The 23,685-nt window shown below is 37.4% G+C and overlaps 1 long non-coding RNA gene across 1 annotated transcript; it reads right to left on the bottom strand.

Moving 5' to 3' along the window:
- Nucleotides 1-4,777: 4,777 nt before the first annotated feature.
- LOC147524913 (uncharacterized) lies at nucleotides 4,778-5,907 on the bottom strand. Its single transcript, XR_015197533.1, has 3 exons — nucleotides 5,757-5,907; nucleotides 5,242-5,287; nucleotides 4,778-4,802 (listed from the first exon to the last, which is right to left on the bottom strand). It is a non-coding gene; the product is annotated as an uncharacterized LOC147524913 (long non-coding RNA).
- Between the last annotated feature and the right edge of the window lie 17,778 nt (nucleotides 5,908-23,685).

The following is a 23,685-nucleotide window of genomic DNA, read 5'->3' as shown; positions in this document are numbered from 1 at the left end:
ACTTCAAATATTCCAGTATTCTCGTACTTTGATGCATGTTTTATCATTATATTCATGTTAACTATGAAAACCTACAAAAGTACGAAAATATAATTATTACATGATTATTAAACATATAATCGATCAAAATGCTATGTCTCTCAGGGGGTTTAATATTACAGTTTTGGGTGCTTATCACACCACCCCCAAACAGCACTTTGCTTGTCCTCAAGCAAAGAAGAGACATTAAAATGATAAGTGGTCAAAAATGTGTTGTCCTAAGCTAAATCTCATTTCGCAGAGTGCGGTTGCATTGACCGTATACAACAAGGCCTTGAACCACTAGGAATTCCCTAGTGGACGAGTTATAGCCTCGTGAGAGTTTTCTAGAGAAGATACTCACAAACTTCGTTTATACTACAATGACTCAATAACAAAGGCCTGTTTCCTTAATTAATCTCAGGTATCTAGACATCTCACTAGTGGGGGAAACAAGAATTTAATTCTTTCGAAATTCAAGTTAATATACATACAATAATCCAAACATCTACGTATGAGCATGCATGCAGTGATCTTATAATGAAATGTACGAGCAGGGCCATTTCTAGATCCTTTGGATAACGTTCTTAAGTAGGTTCTTACAGGTATGTGTCGAAACATAATTTCTCTCTTATTTTTCCACTCAAGTTTTGCTATCTCCAGTGTGCAGTGGGCACACATTTCCTCACATACTCAATGACAATCAGAGGAGCCGAGGTCGAGCAGTTACACTACTACTTATTATCATACTATCCTACTCCTAATTGAGCTAGAGGTCTTTATTAGGTGTTATGGGGCTTAGGAGGTAGTGTAGAAGAAAATGGAATAGAAAATTCAAAAAAATGATAAGTATGAGAGAATAGGGTCTTCGAGATATTTATACTAGAGAAATCCTTATTTTCTTTCCTGCTTCTAACATGGGTTTCCATACTTGGATTTTTCAAGATTTTGTATTCCCTTTTGATTTGATTTTTGGGGGGAATTCTAACTTTGATATTTCTTTTGATTTTTGGAAACATATTTCTATTTTTCTTTTTCTTTTCTTCTGAAACAGGTAACAGATTTTGATTTGTGACAAGGTTTTTATCTTCATTTTTCTGCACTTCTTCCTATTTCTCATACTCATCATCTAGGTAGGCTTATTTATTTATTGTTAATAGATGGGTAATGAATTTTTGGTGAAATAGAAAAGGTTAATGAAAGGTCCAGTGGGGCGACTAGTGGTAAATTTTTTTACAGGTGTGAATTTTTGGCTATATCGATCCAAAGAAGGCCTAAATTCTCGCATAGGATTTGGGTAGTGGTCAAGTAAGTAGATGTGTGAACTTCTCTATTCGGAAAAACTACTCCTCTGTGTCATTACTCACATATCACACATTTTGAGGCTTTTTGGTTAGATTCTTATAGGATATGGAAACTAAGTTGTCTAACCGTGGGTCCCAGAAACTTACTGCTGTATACATTTAATGATACTCAGTGCATGAATGCTCATAAAAAGATGTAAAAACTATTGCATACGTAGTAAATTAAGTTTCTAAGAACAAGTCCTAATTCTGATACTAGCACTACTAAAAAAAGGGTTTATAAGCTCAGCTAAAAAGTGAGATGTTAGAGTATTTACCTCGGTCTTCTAAGAAAAAACAACCGAGGTAAAATCCACTGAGATAATAGAGTTCTATAAAACCGAGGTAATATATAAACTACTAAATTATCTCAGAAGTCTGACATCTTATCTAAATATATTATCTCGGTTTTCTAAATAAAACCGATATTATATAGAATAAAACCGAGATAAATTGTTGATTGAAACCAATTAGTAAAGAAGAAAACTGAGATATTTTTTTATTGAAACCGAGATAATATTAAAAAATAACCGTGATAAATTCTTTTGGAAAGGGAGATTATTGGACAACCTTTTATCTCACCCTTTGTCATTTTTTGTTGGTATTGCTCATGACAATTAACCAGCAAATAAAAACTAGTCCCAAACCACTACATATATTCCTTTTCATATTCATAAACATCAACACCAATTAACAAAAGCAACCTAACATAAATAAATTCTTTAAAGAACTTATTTCATTAAGATAAGAAAGATCAATGTCGAACATGATCTTAACTTTCAAAGAGTACTAGTGATCAATCATTTATTTATAGAAACTCAAATATTGTATCAACTACTATTCTTCGAACTATAATAAGACATTTTTTTAACCTTTCTCTATATATTCAAAAACTGAGACAGATGGTTCCTACTGAATTTCCTCCTTACAGATGGTTCCTGCTGAATTTCCTACTCAATTTTTTTTTGAGAATCCAAAGACCTATTCACATCGGTTGTCAGCTGTGAAAAATTATAGGCTCCAAGACTCCCTTCGTCAACTTTAGTAAGTGGAGACAAATATCCAAGATGGTCCTGATCCATAAGAGAAACATCATTTCTAACAAACTCATCTTGTGCTAACTTCTGAAAGAATGACCAATGTTTAGGATCATGGTTTTCCATGTTCATGCTCAATCCAGTTCCGTCACTATACAATGTACTTATGCTAGAGGAGTCTTCAGTCAATCTTTCCTTTGAAAATATATCTGACAGGAAATACCAAGGGAATCGGTCATTGATGTTAATAAGAATATCTCCACGCTCTGGAGCGGAACGCTTGGCAACCGAGGACTCAACTTGAAGTGCATCTTTAGTGGAGGCCCTACCTGAACAAAATTATTTGATTGCTCAAGGACATCATTACTATGTGTGTCATTAGAAGCTATCTCACCCCAATGAAGCTCTGGTAGGATAAATGCAGGGTCCTCACAATGCTTAGAAGTTACTTCTAAGCAATAGAACCACACAATAAGAGAGAATATAAACAAAAGTAGAAGGGCAAAAAAAGGAAGGGTTAAGACAAGTATAAAAATGTTGCAGCAGTGACTTTACCAGAAACTTTGCCAAACGGTGTCCCTTTACTTACAGAATCTCCAACTTTCTTAAACCACTCGACCTAAGAGTGGAAAACGTTGTTAATAAATAGATGCTTTTTGCATTTAAAATAAATATAATAGAGATAGAAATTGCAGAAACGACTCCCTACATTACCTCCAATGAATGGGTAGGTAGGTAGGGGGGGGGGGGATTACAATGTTCTAGATTAAATGTTTTTTTGTCAAGTCATAAGCATTATTCCATAACCAAAAAAGGAAATCTAAGAGGGACCTTAGTGCAAGTAGCAACATCCATCTCTTTTGCCATGCCAAAGCTAACAAACATAGCCTGTAAAACTACTAGTAATTGATCAATTATTCCCAAAGAAAATAAAAATCTCAAGAAACTCACTGAAAGAAGATATTACCTTACCATGACCTATATGTAGGTATCCATTCAGTTCTAGGGGGAAACGAGAAAAAAACTCGCCTCCTATTGCTTATCAAGCATTTCCTTTGTATTATACCCTTTAGCAATGTATTCGCTGAAATACTATGCAAACAATAATAGTCACAAATACTATGCAATAACAGGTTCTTAGTGTGTCACCTTAACCGTCTTTGTATTATCCCAAGGAATTATTTTCGCACTTAAGCAAACAGCTCACCCTCCGTACGATACCTCGATTCTAGGATAGTGCTCTTTTTCTCTTCAACAACTTTACCCACCATCTATTCAATTTCCTCTCTTGTAACCTCCACTCCTGCATGCATTCAAACCCCAAATGTTCAAATCGCAAGTAAGTAGACACTACACGAAAAACCCACATATCACAAACACCCAATGCTTACTAACACCACAAGCTTCTTCAAACGCTTTCACGTCCTTTCACACTTTGGCGTCTACTTTCATGCAAAATCCCACCCCCCCCCCCAAGCTATCTCACCCCAATGAAGCTCTGGTAGGATAGATGCAGGGTCCTCACAATGCTTAGAAGTTACTTCTAAGCAATAAAACCACACAATAAGAGAGAATATAAACAAAAGGAGAAGGGCACAAAAAAGGAAGGGTTAAGACAAGTATAAAAATGTTGCAGCAGTGACTTTACCAGAAACTTTGACAAACGGTGTCCCTTTACTTACAGAATCTCCAACTTTCTTAAACCACTCGACCTAAGAGTGGAAAACGTTGTTAATAAATAGATGCTTTTGTGCATTTAAAATAAATATAATAGAGATAGAAATTGCAGAAACGACTCCCTACATTACCTCCAATGAATGGGTAGGTAGGTAGGTAGGGGGGGGGGGATTACAATGTTCTAGATTAAATGTTTTTTTGTCAAGTCATAAGCATTATTCCATAACCAAAAAAGGAAATCTAAGAGGGACCTTACTGCAAGTAGCAACATCCATCTCTTTTGCCATGCCAAAGCTAACAAACATAGCCTGTAAAACTACTAGTAATTGATCAATTATTCCCAAAGAAAATAAAAATCTCAAGAAACTCACTGAAAGAAGATATTACCTTACCATGACCTATATGTAGGTATCCATTCGGTTCTAGGGGGAAACGAGATAAAAACTCTGCCTCCTATTGCTTATCAAGCATTTCCTTTGTATTACATACCCTTAGCACAGGGCGGTCGCTGAAATACTATGCAAACAATAATAGTCACAAATACTATGCAATAACAGGTTCTTAGTGTGTCACCTTAACCGTCTTTGTGTTATCCCAAGGAATTATTTTCGCACTTAAGCAAACAACTCACCCTCCGTACGATACCTCGATTCTAGGATAGTGCTCTTTTTCTCTTCAACAACTTTACCCACCATCTCTTCAATTTCCTCTCTTGTAACCTCCACTCCTGCATGCATTCAAAGCCCAAATGTTCAAACCGCAAGTAAGTAGACACTACACGAAAAACCCACATATCACAAACACCCAATGCTTACCAACACCACAAGATTCTTCGAACGCTTTCACGTCCTTGCACACTTTGGCGTCCACTTTCTTGCAAAATCCCCCCCCCCCCACACACACACACACAAATGATTCTATTGTTTTATTATTTACTTGTTCACCATATCCTTTCATTATCCTATTAACTAGTCAAAATGCGTAAAATATCAACACATAGTTAACCTTGTTCAACTCTCCAATAATCATACCAATCACCAATGAATATAGCAGTCAATTATCATAGACCCAAAATTTAGAATAACAATTGCTTCAATCATACAATTATAATAATCATATATGACACAAAATAATATAAATCTAAAAAAGTAATAAAACAAACATACCCTCAAATGACAAGGGGACTCCGTTGTCCCTTGACAGAGCGTACACCTGAAAATGACAAGGTATCGTTGTGTAAGGAAAATGTCTTTGTGGTGCTTCGAATGAGCTTTTGGGTTACTGGTTATGTCTAAGAGACTATAAACCATATGTGTTAGTTCTTCTTTGACCATCTCACAGTTCTGTGACTAAATAATGCTTCAAAAGGTGACAACTATGAACAACTGAACCTTTAACTCAAAGGTCTCTCACTTGTGGGTTATTAGTGATGTCTAAGAGACTAAATCAGGCTTGACCATGGCAACAGAAAACAGTTGATATGAAGAAACTCAATGTGTTACATTCTAGAGGAAAAGGAAGCGTACTTTACAAATCTTTTCTTTTGCCTAGTACTTAATGACCTGATAGACTCAAAACATCCCTCTGCCATGGTTTCTTTAGCCCAGAAAAAAACAATAATAACAACAAATTACTCAAAAGGTTCCACGACTATTAGTGGAGAAAAGTAGTATTTACATACCACTCTAGCTACACTCGTAGTGATTGAAATCCGGCCAAAGAAGAAGGAAGCCCAAATAACAAAGAGCAAACTGATTGCTCCAGTGGAATTATTATATCTTCTGTGGAATGCATCATAGAGAATCTGAGCTGGTACAAATGCTCCAGCTGTCTCACTGTTAACATCATACAAGTAGCTCTAATAATTACAAATCTATGTTAAACAAAATGAGTTCAGTAGGTAACTATAACTGTAAAAATAGTTTATAAACAATACCTGCAAGCTAAAAGTAAGGGCTAAGATATATGCCCATCCAAATAACGAGATCATCCGTATACTAGAAAGAATTGCTATTGTACCATTCTTGTCAGCTCTTTTTGTTTCCTCCGTTAAATGTGCTGCATCATCATATCCATACAATGAGTACTGACTAACAAGAACATATAGAATGACTGCATGTGTTTTGCTTGTGATCCCAATGGACCCTGGAGCTGTCTCAAAATGAGTGAACACATAGGATGCAGATTGTGTAGTCAACAACACCACGGGTAGCATTATTACTATAACCACACCCCCAACTAGCTACAAAATAAGCATTTCAATATAAGACAGTCGTCAAATATCTAAAGAAATAATGCTTAACAGCAAGATGTCAGAGATAAGAATCGACTTTAGATTCATGTAAACTTCTGTTTTTCAAGATATACAGAAACTAGGTATACACTGATGCTCACGGAATCAATGAAAATGATGCATATATATCATCCCAGCTTAAACATAAGGACTCCAAGGCCTTGCGATCAGTGCACACTGAACCACACACAGTAGTAGAAGTATCAATCAGTTGATGCAACAAATTATTAATGACAAGCTCTTCCTTGATCCATTCACCCATTAAATTCTCTTTTGCAACAACCATTCAAGATAAAAGACGATCATTTACATCTATAGGATGATATAACCTAGTAAATGGGCCTTGCCTCAACCTAACAGTACAACCTTGTAAGCAACATAAGGGTATTCACATCTTCATCTTAAAACAAAAGAAAACAAACAATTAATTTACAGAGAGCAAAACCATCTGAACTGCAGAAAAGGTAAGCATAAAACTGGAATATTAAACCACCTGAAAACGGAGAGCCAAACCATATGAACTGCAGTACGCAACCTGACCTAAATTGTAGTATCAGTCGAGACAAACAACGATGGTAATTAGACAATGAACAAATTAATTTACGAAATGGGTAGTGGAAATCATTTCTGAGTTGGTGCGAGGTGAAGAGAGGGCAATATACACGAAGAGATAGTGGGAGGCGAGATAGTTGGGATTAGAATGGAAGTTGCCATTATCATGAGTTCGTGAATGATATTCCTGAGATAGAGATCGAGTACTGTAGAGCGGGAGTTCAATATTTTTTGGACTTCTATTTTTTTTGGGATTTCTGTTTTCTTTAATTTATTCCGAGATATTTGGTATAATAGCTATTATATCATTTTAATGTCGAGATATTTGGTATAATAGCTATTATATCATTTGAGTGCCGAGATATTTGGTTTAATATCAATTATATCATTTCAATGTGAGATAAATTAAATTTCCTATTATATCAGTTTTAGAATGGTGAGATAAATGAAATCTCCTATTATATCCGTTCCACAATGGTGAGATAAATGAAATTTCCTATTATATTAGTTTCTATCCACCAGTGGTAAAATCCATATATTTTATCTCAGTTAAGTAAGAGGCGAGATAACAGATTTATACTCAGAGTTAGTACCTAAATTACAGGACATATTATCTCATTTACAGGACATATTATCTCTCTTATCAGCAGAACCGAGATAAGGCTAATTTTAGAACCGAGATAAAAACCCTTTTTTTTAGTAGTGTAGGGTGAGATTTCTAAATATTTTTCATCATAGAAAAGGAAACGAGAATTTGTCACTAAATACGTTTATTTAGACATAAAGTAAACTATATACAACTATACATGCTTAATTTTTGTGAAAGGTTCTCACCACCCCCAAACAGTCGGATGCTGTGTCCTCAAAGTGTTAAGAGGAAGAAAGAGTATACCTGAGAGGCTTTGAGCAAAAAGATAGATGACATCTTCCACAGAAATTTATTGTAACACACTATATATTATACATCATAAAAGTGAAAGCACACTGTTAGATTGGCACACCGTTAGGTTATTTATTTATCTCACATCAAAATGTAAAACAAATATGTACATGCATCAACTCACATTATCCCAACCAAGAATTGGGGGATGGTCCATCCTTGCTTTGTTTCTGTAGAAATGTCATTCCTTTGCGTCACGCCAATCTAGCATAGCTTTCCAGACTTCGCTCCACTTCCTCTTCTTTGTAGTGTCCAGATGAGCTATCATTTTATCATCATTAGGGAAGGAACGCACTTTCTTTAGATACTTTGCAGGGCGTCGCCATGTCCGAAATCGTAAAGAACGAATGATCTCGTTGGTTGGACATATAGAGTCGACCTTAACCCAGTCCTAAAAAGTGGCCGCAAACTATGGGAAGTGCATCCTCACTATCCTGCATGCTGTGACTGGCAAGGTGATATAGTGCTACCGAAAAGACCGAGCCCTTTTTAGGTTCTCAATTACTAGGTTTGTGATGTCAAAGGCAGTATGTTGCTGGGTTAGTGCATGGAACGTCTTACAAGTTGACTTTGATGCAGTGGAAAAATGCCAATCCCCCATGATGTTTAGAAGAATAAATAACATGGCAGTTCCAACATTCATGGTCATACTGGCAAGTGGAATAGTAAAGTCTGGTAATTGGCCAGCTATGGCACGTTCACTGACCTGGGCAAGGCCATCGCCATAACGGGGGGCAAATTTTTCCCAAGAATAGTTGTTAAAGTTGTTTTCTATCATGTATTAGATGGGGATGTCTGGCTGAAAAGGAGGAAGGTCTAAAGCCATAGCAACTGTTGGCTCGTAAAAAGAGTGTCGGGTGTTACCAATACATACGGATTGTAAATCCGTTCAAAGGGAAACCCTGTATAGCAGGTAGATCTTCCATATGATCGTAAAAATAAGTTGCCAAACCTGGGGAGTATGTCTACTCCGGGTGTAGAATAAGGGAGTTCCAACCGACTCGAGTGATGTAGTCTCTGACAAGATGTCCATATGCAGAAGAATTCAGCAACGAATGGAAAGATTGTTCTGAAATCATCTTTAGAGCTTCCATTGTACAAGATGTGTGTAGAAAGATGCTACCTGTTAGACAAAGATAAACAAATATTAGAATATGATGAGAATAATTAAGTAAAAACAAATTACCATAGGGAAATTTCACTATATTTAAAAAACTAAAAAGAAAATGACAAAGCACATAAAATTGCAAAATTTAAATTGTGTCATGGGCCCAAGTAACGGCGAGGATCCTTTTGTGAAAGGAATTCATTTATAAGATCTTCGATGTCGTCAATCCTGGCAATAGCTCGTTGCATAATTTCACTCTTTGTCTGGTAAATCTCGGCGTGGTTTTCCATTATGAGAGTGTGATTTGCCGAGATGTTGTGACTGTGTAAGAATTGTACTTGTTCCTCTTCCTGTATTGTCTGCAGGTTGTGAAATTCAAGGAGACTGGTGATGATAATGTTCTGACGTTTGTATAATGTCATCAGTCCTTGTTGAATTAAACGAAGGCCTTCAACAGGAATAAATACATTGCTTAATGCATTTTCAGTGAAGATGTTGTTAGCGGAACAAGCTTCTTCGGTTTCTGTACTGACATGGTTCTTTGGAACGTCGGGATTCCAGAAACCATTCCTAGAAACTGAGTGAATGGTAAGAATGTTAGCTGTTCTGAGTGGTGTATTAGGAGAAGTACTAGAAAACACCCAACACATCATGATAAGTGTCACAATGGTTGGCAAAGGAGCTGCCTTTTTCCTGGCACGTGTGATAGCGTTCCAGATAAATTTAATAATGCAAAAATCATTGCAGTTAGTCTGCAAGACCCAGAGTAGATGGAGGAGGGGTTTTGTTATTTTGGAAGTCTTAGACGTGCCGAGCACATTATAAGCCAGCCATTGGATCACAGATAATTGGTTCTTTTGCAAGGATCGCTGATAAACAACACGGTTTTTTCGGTTGTATTCACCGTGAAGGATAGTTGCAAACATCAAATGCCTGATATTTTCGAATGGTGAATCTTGAAGGTGTACCCATTGGCTTGTAATGTGAATTTGAAGTACCTTGGAGATAATTTCCATAGTCAATTCACGCTCGCATCTGTTTGCACGGATAAAGAATTGCCCGTTTTGGAAAAAACCGTGTTTATAGAACAAAAGGACCAATTCTCTAGAAAAAAATGTCTGCTTATGATGTAAAAGAGGGTACCATCCTCGACATAAAATTTATGTGTCAAAAAAAGGATGAAAAAGACCGTTTTGGAAATTTTCCATAAAATTTTGCTCGGGCACGAAAATTCAAGTGAGGGCCATTAAAGATGGAGTGGTGAAGAAAATTAAGCGGAGAAAGGGAAGTTGGTGTTTAGAGGTGTCTATCCTTGTTATAAATAGGCACCAATCCGATTTAGTAGAAAATACGGATCGAGGTGTCACAGGGTAGTTAGACCATGTGTATCTTCTAAAATATGGCGCAAACGTTGATGTAGTGTGGATGAGAAGAATAGGGCATGTGACAAGGAGTGTCCTTTTTTTTTATGTAAATAAATAGCATAAGTAGAAGGCAAAGGAAGATGTAAATATAATATTACAATAAGATGTAAGACCGTACAGAGGAGTGGAAACACATCATAATGATACGTGATATACAATACAAACCTAAATATTAGATAGAACTATATGCCACATTAACAACATTACTATAATAAAACAACCGAGCATGAAGACTTGAGTAGCATATTCAATCTGTTGCTGCTCAAACTTTTCTAGTGTATCCATAAATCTTGAAGCTTGGAGCGATCAAAAAATGATTTTTAGAATAAGAAGTGGAAAGGGGAGCAGATGGAAGGAGTGAAATATGAAGAATGTGTTGAACTTATTTATAGAAGAAAATTGAGCCGTTTTCTGAACGTTTTTAGATGCGATTTCATGACCGTTTTCTGTCCATTTTTTGTGCGTTTTCATGACCGTTTTGTAAAACGTTAGTTTACGGTAAAATTTGCTGTTAAGTGTGACATCTAAAAATATATGTATATATTTATATATGTATATATATTATTATTACTAATATAATTATATATGTTTCTAATTATATAATATAATATTGGAGATAGCTAATATACTATTAGACAAGACAGAAATTTTGGAGAATGTAGGAATTAACAGACGTCCTATGTTCGAGAATAAAAATGCAAACACGTAAATAAAATATCTGACATAATTAATATACAAGAACGGTGAAAATAAACTGTCTACTGAGAACCCTCGGGAGCTGCAGGAGAATCCTCAGAGGCTGCAGAAGAAGAACCAGGAGTCCTGCGACGTCGTGCAGGATGAGCTCCTGTGGAGGCTAACTGCTCCTGGATATCACCCAGAGTATCCATCACCTGGGACTGAAACTGATGCTGGTTTGTCATGAACATTCGCTGGAACTTGTTCTGGCGAGTAGTCATTTGGTCCTGAAATGCATTCATGGAATCTCGCATTTCCTGCTGAAATTCGCCCATGCTGTCTGTCAGCGCCCCGTGCTGAGTGGTCATATCCGTCCTTAACTCGCCAAGGCATGTTTCATTGATACCTGGTGAGTGTACATGTCTCTCATGCCACTGTTCATAGCAAGTAAGGCATCCATAGGGTGGCTCATCTTACTCATAGCAGTCTCATCAAAGTAGGGGAGTGAGATGGGCCTACGTTAACGTGCTCAGTAGCCATTTCCCAAAGGGCTAGTATGCATTTCTTAAAGACAAGCATATTCTCATATAGTGGTATATGGAGTAGTGGGGTGGCAGATAGGAAACCCAAATTAATCATAACTAGTGTTACAAGAACGGCAAGAGGGGTTGACCTGAGAGTGGCATGCGTAATAATATCAAAAAGGAAGGTAACTATGCAAAAGTTACCCTTTCACTCTTGGAGGATCCAGAGAAGGTGGAGGAAAGTCTTGTTGATGTTCGAGGGCTTCGAGGTGCCAATGACGTTCAGTCCCAGCCATTGAGTTACAGCCAGCTGGTTCCGTCGCACCGAGCGCTGATACGCGCATTTCCCATCTATGTTCTACTCTCCCTAAATTTTTACGGTTTATCAAATGGCGCCGCTGCCATCTTAATCTCGTTCAAGACAAGAATTCAATTGCTTGAATTCAAGGGGCAATCCCCCATTCTCTACCCACCCACCTTTTTAATTTTTCATTCTTATTTCTTGAATTTTCAGAACTGTTTACTGTTTTAGGCATAGGGGCTGCGGATTCACAGAGAAAAACACTGCAGTGAAGGTATTTCAAAATTTTCGAAAATTCTAAAAATTTTCAGACATAATATTTAATGTGTTGTTGATTTACTAGAATATTTTCAGATTTTTCAAAGTTGGTTTACCTTGTGAAAAAAATATGATCTTTATAGTGCTGCATTTCAGTTTTCACACCGTATGTTCTTGAAAAACAGACGAGTAAGGTTACTTAGGTAGTTCTAAAAATTCTATAATTTTTACAGGAGTATCTATCCTAAGTGAGAAGTTTGTAGTAAAAATTTGACGAGTTTTTGAGTTGTTTTGACTTCCTAAATAGTAGAGTGTTTCCAGTGTGTTTCTGCAGTGTTGCAAACACTTAATATCTGGAACACCAGCCGATAAGGAGAGGTTGTAGAACTCCAATTGCTCTAAAGTTTTTACAGAAATAAGTAGGATCTGTCAGGAGTCTCCAGTAAAACTTTGGAAATTTTTGGCTTTGTTTTGATAGGTTAACCATTCGGTTGTTTGTATTGTGTCCAAAAACTGTTTTGCAAACTTTTCAGGGCAGTAGAGGGAATTTCATAGCTCCGATTGATCTAAACTTGTACAGGCTACTTGATAGACGTCTTAAAAAATTACTGTAAAAATTTCAAATTTTTTGGAGTACGATAAAAGGCCTAAAACTTGAAAACCCTAAGGCGCGACCCGCGCCCAAACCGAGCGCGACCCGCGCTCAAACACTGGACATTCGAAAACCCTGAAGCACGACCCGCGCCCAAACCGAGTGCGACCCGCGCTCAAACACTGGACATTCAAAAACCCTGAAGCGTGACCCACTCCCAAACCGAGCGCGACCCACGCTTAAACACTGGACATTCGAATTTGCACTGAGCGCACCTGTGCCCAAGTGAAGCGCACCCGCGCCCTGAGCTGATTTTTGCCGAATTTCCACATTTTTGTTTCTAACTTCGATTTTTCAAGTTTTTCAGTGTTCTAACTTGTTATATACACTGAACACGTATAAACAAGATGTTATTCATAAGCGAAGTAAGGACGCAATCAGGTATTCCTTTCTTCCACACCTCGCATCTCCAGTTAGAGGTTTCTACTAGTATATCAGAATTGTTTGGAGTGTTGCATGTTTAGTTAAGTTTGACTTAGTCTTGCATGAGATTAAAGGTGCGGTCGAAGAAAACAACTAACGTAATTACACGGCAACGTCGACAAACACGTCTATCTAGTATACCACCCATTACACCTCTAGCTACTATTCCACACACACCACCTGATATAATGGCTGAAGAAAGAGAGACTCCTCTCTCTGACTTCTACAAAGCCTTGAGCGATAGCCCCAAATCTTGCATCATTCTAGCAGACCCAGTGGGGGATTTCCGAATCCCCCCAAATATTTTTAATTTGTTACCTATTTTTCATGGTTTAGACCATGAAAAACCTTATTAGCACATGCCTAGGATTGAACAAGTCCTAACAAAATTCCACCATCTCACGGTTGGTGCGGAACAAATTAAACTGAGGGTATTCCCTTTCACCTTAGCCGATAAGGCGGTGTCTTGGTTAACTGCCCAAATGCCAAACTCTGTGGACTCATGGGCTCAACTTGTTCAATTGTTCATGGAACAATTTTACGCACAACTAAAGACAGATGAAATGCTTCAAAAGATTCAGTTCTTCCGCCATAATCCTCATGAATCCTTTTCAGAGGCCTGGAATCGTTTCACTGATCTTCTCATTGAATGCCCACATCATAATCTTGCGAAAGACATGCTTGTTCGTGCCTTCTTCAAGGGGCTTTTACATCATCATAAGGAGGTTCTAGATATCATGACTGGGGGTAGTTTTCTTAGGAAAGGAGCTTTGGAGGCTTATAAATTCTTAGAAGATCAATCTAAGAAGAACAACAATTGGGGAGGTAACGATTCCTCCCGTTCCTCTCCTTCTTCTCTTGAGGTTAAACATGATCCCGAGCTTAAAACTCTTATTGATGCCCTCACTAAAAAGGTAGATGCCATCTCTGTTCAACAACAACCCACTCCAGTCATGAACATTAACTCTGCGTTGTAATATCTGTTTTGTAGTCTTGAGCATTCCGACTTCTATTGTCCACTTGTCTATGCACAACCACCACCACAACCACCACACTTCAACCAGTTAACTAAACATCAAGGACAAGGAAACTTAGGTGACCAGAATAGAGGTTTAGTACCCATAACCCGAGAACTACCAACATCAAGACATGAACGCCAACAAGCTTTAATTCCAATACAACCATCTACGGACAAAGTAGTAGTGACCTTGTTGGAGAAACAAAATCAAATTATGCAACAAAACTCAACTTGATGAAAGATCAAAGATGATCAAAACTCTAATATGATGAAACAAACGATGCAAATGATGCGATCTTTGTGCCAAAAGGTTATTGACATGTCTTCTAACCAAAATAATAACCAAACCCGGCGTGTTTCCAAGTCAAGCGATTGCCTAATCCTAAGTCAACAAACACCGCCTTTGAAATAAACAAGTATTTTTTGTAATGGTAATATAAACCAAAGGGGACCTAGGCAGGCAGTCACTACCGCCGTTCGGCGCAGTAGTTGATAACCAAGTGACTATGCCTAAAGATTACCATCAAACTAAAAATGATACCATACCAAATACTATAATAGAAACTGAAGACCCTACAACTGTAGAAGTACCAATTAAACCACAACCAAAAGGGGAAACATTACAAGACCCAATAATAGGAAGTGAAGACCCTACACCTATAGAGGTTTCAATATGGACACCTAGCTGGAAAACGGCTAGAGGTAAAGCAAAGACTAATGATACTTTTATCCCTTCTGCTAAAAATAGCGATAAAGCACCATATCCCCAAAGACTAGTTGTGTTTAAAAAGGACGAGAATTTTGATGAGATTAGGGAAGTGTTTAAAAATTTGACTATAAACCTACATTTTCTAGAAGCTATAAAAAGTCTACCTGGACACGCTAAGTTTCTAAAAGAGTTGTGCACCAAGAAGAGGAAAACCAACATACCCCACGAAGCATTCTTAAGTGAACAATATCCCTCTTTATCTGAACATAACGGAATTGTTAAGTACAAGGACCCTGGTCGTCCTACTGTATAATGCACCTTAGGTGATACCTTCATAACAACTGCTTTATTAGACCTGGGGGCGAGTGTTAACTTACTCCCTTTTTATTTATATAAACAACTAGGTCTAACAAAACTTCAACCAACCAAAATGACTTTGCAGTTAGCCGATCGTTCTATTAAGTATCCCAAGGGTGTAGTTGAAAATATTCTCGTTAAAGTTTAGGATTTTTACTATCCAGCCGACTTTGTTAATCTTGACACAGAAGTTGCTCATGATTCCATTCCCATCATCTTAGGGCGTCTTTTCTTGGCAACCGCCAATGCCCAAATCAATTGTCGGGATGGCTCAATGACTCTTTCTGTAAAAGTTAACATGTTTAGACAAAAATAGGGACAACTAGGTTTGCCTGTAGAAGGGGAAGCGAAGTACATTGAGAGTTTTTTACCTCACATTAGTGCGGCTGACACTTTAGTCCCCACACTAGTAGATACCCCTCTTATGGAAAAAGACAAGGATCACAATTTCTACTCCCTAGACGTAGATAACATCAAGGAGGATTTCCTTTGACTCTTTTGCAATCCTTCTTTGCCGCCTCGCGAGTTCTCTCCTATTGACATCCATTCATCTCTTGGCCATGACGAGGAAGAAGAATTTTTTCGCCCTCTATCCCAGTGATTCTTCTTACCCACCTATTGAGGAATGTCTTGCATATCTCAAGGCCTCTGATGATATAGAACTAAGAACACTAGTTGAACACCATTCACCCACCTCACATCCTCATGTTACTCATTCACCTTCCGTCACGAATGTTCCTCGCCCTCTACCTTTTAAAAGAACCATTGAGTTTGTACTTGACCTTGGCGTTTCTCCTATGCTTCATAAATATCTAAAACCAACTGGTGAAGAAGTAACACCCAAGGACAAGCCACCTGACACTTTTTCATTTTTTTCATTTTTTCTTTCTAAAAATTATCCACATCCTACGTATCTTCCACAACCATCAATTTTCTCACGTTCATTTACTTGGCATCCCCCTCGTAGGAGGACAAAGAAGAAACTGTATGCTCGATTAGGTTTTAGATCTATAAGGCTTTGCTCTCATTCCACTAAGCTACGTCATAGGAAATCTTGGTGCTTAATTCTGTTTGATGGTGCATTCCATGTTAATTATTTGTGGAAAGACCCACAACTTTTTCGATTGTTGATATATGGTAAACTGCATTTTAATACATATATATTAGATAAAGTCTCGAAAGTATCGACTATAAAAGACTCATTTTATTCTTGATTGTACTCCATTCCAATCTTATGTTATGGGAGTGCACTATTAAAGCAAACAGGACCCTCCTTTTGGAGTGGACGGGTTGTAAGTGTCGGATTCTTAGTCTACGTTTCATGTGACTCTCGCATTTATCTCTTTCACTTTTCTCGTGGATTGAGTAGTGCTTCTCTATGGAGTGAGTTTCATTTTTATTTCTTTATCGTAATTTTGTTTTTTTTTCTAAAAATCAAACATATAAAAACTAAATAAAATAAAAACATAAACATATATTAGTAAGTCTAGGGAATCGACTTTAAAAGACCCAAGTTTTTCGTACAATACCAACTTTCGAGTATAGGCCAAACAAAATTTTCAAACTTAAAAAGAGTTTTCCAATTTTGTTTGGGGTGGCATATATTTTGGTATTCATTTTAAATCATGTTGCCACCCCTAAGCCCCTGTCATGTTTACTCTAGTAGAGTTTGTGTTAGTTAGTGCATACCGGTTTAATTGTGCTTCATATTATCATATCATCTTTACAATATTTACATTACAGTCGCCAATTTTTGCCACGCGTTTCTATGGTAAATTCTTTCCTTATCTCTTTACACTTTGAGGACAAAGCGTTCGATTGTTTGGGGGTGGGATAGAAACATTTGCAAAAATTAGACACTTTTAGGATGTAAATTACGCACTTTTATTTATAAAATGTTAAAAATTATAAAAATTAGTTAGTTATATAATTTAATTGTGCTATTGAATTGTTTCATGAACCCCCTTCTCCCAAATTGTTTGGGGGTGGTATAGAAACACGATGCAAGTGTTAAGCACATATTAGGTTGTATATTACGTATTATTTGTCTTAAAAATAATAAAAATAAAAATAAAAATAAAAAGTTTATGCTATACACTTAGGAATATTGGTATTGTTTCTTTCTCTATGCTCTTAATAATCTAGAAGTCTCACGTAGCTTTTGCATTAGAATAGTTTTTAGAAACTTAGGTTAATATGTAGGTAATAATCTTTGCATCTATCTATAAATATATTACATGAGTATCTATGATTGTTTGGCAGTAAGTTTCTGAAATCTAGGCTAGAGTACTTATTCTACAAATCCTGTGAGAATATAGCCTAAAGCCTTATATAAGTGAAACAATTGAGAAATGACACAAGGGAGAAGTAAAATCCGGATAGAGAAATCACACGTCCACTTGCTTGATCACTATGCCATATCCTAAGCGAGAATTTAGGCCCTCTTTGGATCGATATAGCCAGAAATCCAAACCTATGAATTATATTCCGCTAGTCGCCCCTTTGAGCCTTTTTTTAGCCTTACATAAACCATAATTCCTTTACCCTGTTACAAAACAAAACAAAATAAAAAATTCAACCTACCCAATTTAGATAAGTCTGAGAATAGAATGAGGAAGAAAGAAGAAGAGAAAAACCTGTGTAAATAAAAGTTAGTTAATTGCTTCAGAAAATAAAGAAAAGAAGTTTCCATCTGAAGAAAAGAAAAATAAAAATAGAAATAAAATAAAAACTCCAAAAAATAGAAAAAAAGGAGTCAAAAGCCAAAGAAAAAGAAAAAAAAAATGGCTAAGGGTGGAAACAAAGTGTAGAAGCAAAAGTAAATAACAAGGTTTTCTCTAGTTACATAATATGAAGACTCTATTATCTCATACTTCTCCATTTTGAATATCCATTTCCTTCCTTCTTAAACCATCTCCTAATCCCCACAACACCTAATAAAGACCTCTAGCTCAATTAGGAATATGTTAGTGTGATAGTAAGTGGCAGATATGTTTGATCGACTCCGGCTTCCTTGTTGTCATTGAGATTGTAAGGTTAAGTGTGCCCACTACACACTGGAGTAGCGAAACTTGAGTGGAAAAATCAGAGTGTTGTATCATGACTATTATTGTGAGAACCTACTTAAGGACGCTATTCCGAGTTTCAGAAATGAACCTGCTAGGCATTTCATAGTATTACTCATTGTATATATGTTTATTGTAGATGATTGATTATTATGCATATATTAGCTTAGGTTTCGACTTGATTACTCTATATGCATTGCTAGTGAGAGGTATAGTTAATTTAGAGCATGAATAAGGAAACAATAGTTTTATTTCTTAGTCGTTGTAGTATAGATGAAGTTTGTGAGTACCTTCACTGGAAAACTCTCATGAGGCTATAACTCGTCCACTAGGGAATTCCTAGTGGTTTAAGGCCTTGTTGCATATGGTCAATGCAATCGCACTCAGCGAAACGAGAGTAGATAGAACTCCATTTTTGGTCACTTATTCTAATTTCTCATCTTTGCTTGAGGACAAGCAAAATGCTGTTTGGGGGTGGTTTGATAAGAGCCCAAAACTGTAGTTTTAACCCTTAACCAACATACTTTTTAGACCGATTATGTGAGTAATAATTAAGAGTTAATCCGATTCGTGTGTTTTATGCATTTCAGGCTTCAAAGTCCATTATGTGCAGAAATGTGCCACTTTAGCGAGATAAAGGAGCAAAGGTCAGTTGCTAAGGAGTTCAGTGAATAAAGGCCAAGATTCAAGGAGACAAACCCTTTGTAAAGCCCGGTCAAAAGCTGAAAAGTCAACACGGGCAGAAATAGTGCACAAGTCAACATAACTTCCGTAGGCTGTATCTTTAGACTCAGACCTCGGAATTGGGAGTATATTATGTCAAAACGACCGGCTCGGAAAGAGATTTCCAATGGTCCAAGTCTTGACCCAATCAGAGGAGCAAAAGTGGATGAAATATCTGTTGAAGCTAACTATAGCTGAAGAGCCCATTTTGGACTGAAAGAATTGGGTTTTGGGCTTGATTCTCTGGCCCAAAACATGGCTCCAAGCCCATGCACGATTTTTGGATCTGAAACATATAAAAACAAAAGCTTAGCTCTTTGTTAAGGTACATAGTTAGGTTAGAAAATAAATTAGGTTAGGATAAAAAAAGTAGCCATTAAACCTTAGTTCTAGATCTAGTTTTAGATTAATTAATTAGTTTATTTCTTGAGTATTGAATCATTGCTTTTATTGTTCATTAGATTAATAAGTAGTTGTTATTCATTCAATCATATCTTGTTCTTATTGTTCTATTAGATTTATAAAGTTAATTACTTATTCCATAATGACATGTTCTTATTATTGTTCTTGTGTTGGGAATGGTAGTATAGAAATTTCACATCAAATCATTACTCTCACCATTGTTCCTTTTGGGTTTGATTAGTTGAATTCAATTTAAGTCTAGACAGTTAAGAGTGGAATCCTTAGTCATTATATTGCATGATTATATTTTGAGAGTAAGAAGAATTGATTTAAATGTAAGAACGGTAGGATTACGTATTAGTGTTGTTAACATTAATATTTATGATTCTATTATTTTTACGGGTTATCACGTGTCAAGCATTAGGTCGTAAGTCCGTCGGTACATAGACTGCTGCTGAGTCAGCACGTGGTCGACCAAAGGAATGCCCATGCTCCAGGAGATCAAAACGGGTGTGACTTCGCGGCACACACCGTCGATGGTAACCCAAAAATGGTCGCCATTAAAGCTCCCATTGTCGTAAAATTTCATCACCAAATCCTTAGAATAAAGCTCGCCATTAGCATATAACAAGTACTCCCATCCTCTAGAGTGAATTTCATTATCAAAGAATGGAGCAAACATCCCATTTTCGAATAAAGTTCCAAAATTTTTCTCCACACAAATTTGCCTGTTTCCGACCATTACTACTCTTAGGGAGAGGCTGGCTATTGATTTATAATAAGGGGGAGAAATGGGACTTGTTGACGGAAGGGAATTAGATTCGGAGCTGTAGGAGTCGCGCGCGAGACCTGGATATAACGTGGGCCTGTCTCGTGCGAGACTGAATCGAGAGGGGACAAGATCTGGATATTGGGGAAGACGAAATGTGTAATGGTGACGCGTGTTTTCGGGTTTGTCGGGTTTAAATGGACTAAGAATTCAAGATTTGGTTGGGCCAAAAAAATTTCCCAAGCCCAAATCAAGCCTAAAGCCCGATTTAAGCCTTAAAAATCTAAACGCTTACCCATGACTCGTTTGGACTCTGAATTGGATGAATGAGATATCAAAATGATCGGCACAAAAAATGTCATCCATTTATATAAGTCATTCTCAAAGGTCACAAGAGTTTTTGAAAATAAAAGGAGGCGTGTTTTATTTATAAACAAATATTTTATTTATATACAAGGGAGATGACGTGAAACACACTGGATGTCCAGAAGAGTCAACATCTAAATTCATAGGCAACTGTCATGTCGGCTTTGGAGTGAACCCAATCCAGCTAGACTGTGGCTTTACCTTTATGGATTATAGGGTTAGGGGCAAGACGGTACCATCCTGGACCATGCACGCTACGGTCTAATAATATTGCCCTTATTACATACGGCTATCCTCAAACCGCCCCAAAGGGAACTCAAAGTAATCAATTCTAGGGGTTGGTCTGGTGGAATCCATTGCCCATTTGTGTTCCAAGTATGCAACATCCAAGGTTGAACACGAATCTCTATGTGTACAACTTAAAGCACGGGGATTTTCTTTTTTTTTTTTTTTTTTTTTTTTTTATAAAAGGCAACAATATATACATACCTACAAGGTGAGTCTTTTAACGTCAGATCCTCAAGACGAATCGAGTCTTTTAATGTCAGATTCTCAAGACGTTGTGAGTCTTTTAATTCTCAAGACGATTCCCATCCCGTGGGAGAAATGGCACGGTGACGAAGACTATCTTACGCAGTTGGTGTCAAACAAAAGTATACCTTAAACTGCCTAGTATCGGATAGGAAGTCAAGACCTTGATAGAAGGGTGTTTGACAATGCATACACCATCCCATCTTTTGCACACATCGTTTACGAGCAAAAGTACTACGACCATTCCCTATTTGTGATGAGACTTACACCAAATGATTAGCTGAAGTGTGTAGAAAAGGGTGGAAGATAGTAGAAAAGGGAAGAGAAGGAAGGAAGTGAAATTTTAGGTACCCATCGTTTACCAACAGGCATATTTGCTCATGTTTCAAAAGACATTTATATTCAGTTCTGAAATAGAGTTTTCGTGGACTAACCTTCTGGCGCTTGCAACCACACACTTCAAAGAACTTTGGAGATCATAAGATAGAAGATGGCCCGGCTACCAAAATGGCGTACCCTCTACAAAAACAAGATTGAGTACACTAAACGAAACATCTAGTCTATGTAGACCAGATCCTAAAGAAGAGTTTGTTCAACATCTGGGGAGCGTAATTCGTGGTAATGTTTAAGGCGTTGTCCATTTACTTGAAATTCGTTGTTATCTTGTGAATTACGCAAAGAGATTGCCCCATAATGGGTCACAGCTGACACAATGAAAGGACCAAACCATCGTGTTTTCAATTTACCAGGAAAAATGTGTAATCTGGAGTTGTACAGTAAAACTTTTTGCCAATTTTGAAATCTTTACGCAAAATGTGCTTGTCGTGAACTCTTTTCATATTAGCTTTGTAGGATTTTGAGAGATCATAGGCATCACTCTGAATCTCCTCAAGCTCATTTAATTGTAATTTTCGCTTCTCGCCTACCTCGTTGATATTGTAATTGAGGCTTTTGATGGCCCAAAGGGCACGATGCTCAAGTTCAACTAGCAGATGACAAAGTTTTCCAAAAACAATCCAGTATGGAGACATCCCGATTGGTGTCTTAAATGCTGTTTGGTATGCCCACAAGGCATCCAATAAGCGGAGAGACCAGTCCTTTCTTGATGGATTGACAGTTTTCTCCATAATGGACTTTATCTCTCTGTTGGAGACTTCCACTTGGCCACTCGTTTGTGGGTGATATGGAGTAGCAACCTTGTGAGTAACTCCATATTTCTTTATTAAAAACCTAAAATTTTATTACAAAAATGTGTACCCCCATCACTGATGATAGCCTTGGGGACACCAAAATTAGAGAAAATGTTTTCATTTACAAATTTCACGACAGTCTTATGGTTATTTGAGCAACATGTGAGTGCCTCAATCCATTTGGACATATAGTCTACAACGACTAGAATGTAGAGAAAACCTTCAGAAATAGGGAAGGGTCCCATAAAATCAATGCCCCAAACATCAAAAATTTCCACAATTAAGATAGGATTTAGGGGAATCATATTGCGTTTGGTAATTCAACCTAGGTGCTGACAACGAATGCAAGCTATGCAATGTTCGTGTGCATCCCGAAAAAAAGTAGGCCAGTAAAAACCACATTGTAACACTTTGGCCGCAGTTTTCATTCCACTGAAATGACCTCCACAAGATTGTTCATGGCAAAAGGATAATACGTCCGTGTGCTCCCAGTCGGGAATGCAGCGACGAATGAGTTGGTCAGAACAATACTTAAAGAGGTAGGGGGTCATCCCAGAAATGATATATTACATTGGATAAGAACTTTTTACGATCGAGACGTGACCAAGAGGAAGGAACTTCCTCAGTAACTAGGTAGTTAACGATATCCGCATACCATTTAGATGAGAAAATAGAGTACAAATATTCATCTAGGAAGGAATCATAGATGGCTTCATAATCACTATCAATGTCACCAACCAGCCTTGATAAATGGTCGGCCACGACATTTTCGGTTCCTTTCTTGTCTTTGATTTCCAGGGTGACTTCTTGCAAAAGAAGGATCCAGCGGAACAATCACTATTTCGCGAGTAAGTACTGAAGTGCGGCATGGTCAGTATATACGATGGTGGATGATCCAACTAGGTAAGGGCAAAACTTATCCAAAGCATAGACAACAGCTAGGAATTCTTTCTCAGTTGGTGTGTAATTACGTTGAGCGTCATTAAGAGTTTTACTAGCATAGTAAATGATAATGGGTTTGTCATCATGTCGTTGGCTTAGTACGGCACCAATAGCAAAGTCGTTAGCGTCACACATCATTTCGAATGGTTGAGACCAATCAGGGGGTTAAATGATAGGAGCGGTAGTTAGGGCAGTTTTTAGAGTTTCAAAAGTTTGTTTGCAATTGAAATTGAAGTTGAATACCGCATCCTTAAGCAGGAGATTGGTTAAGGGTCGAGCAACTTTAGAAAAATCCTTAATGAATCGCTTGTAAAACCTAGCGTGTCCTAAAAAGGCACGGATATCACGAACTGTACGTGGGAAAGGTAGCGAAGCAATTTTAACA

Source organism: Coptis chinensis, chromosome 1 (assembly GCF_015680905.1).
Source record: "Coptis chinensis isolate HL-2020 chromosome 1, ASM1568090v1, whole genome shotgun sequence".
In the NCBI taxonomy this organism is placed as follows: Eukaryota; Viridiplantae; Streptophyta; class Magnoliopsida; order Ranunculales; family Ranunculaceae; genus Coptis; species Coptis chinensis.
This window is presented reverse-complemented; position numbering and strand designations above follow the sequence as displayed.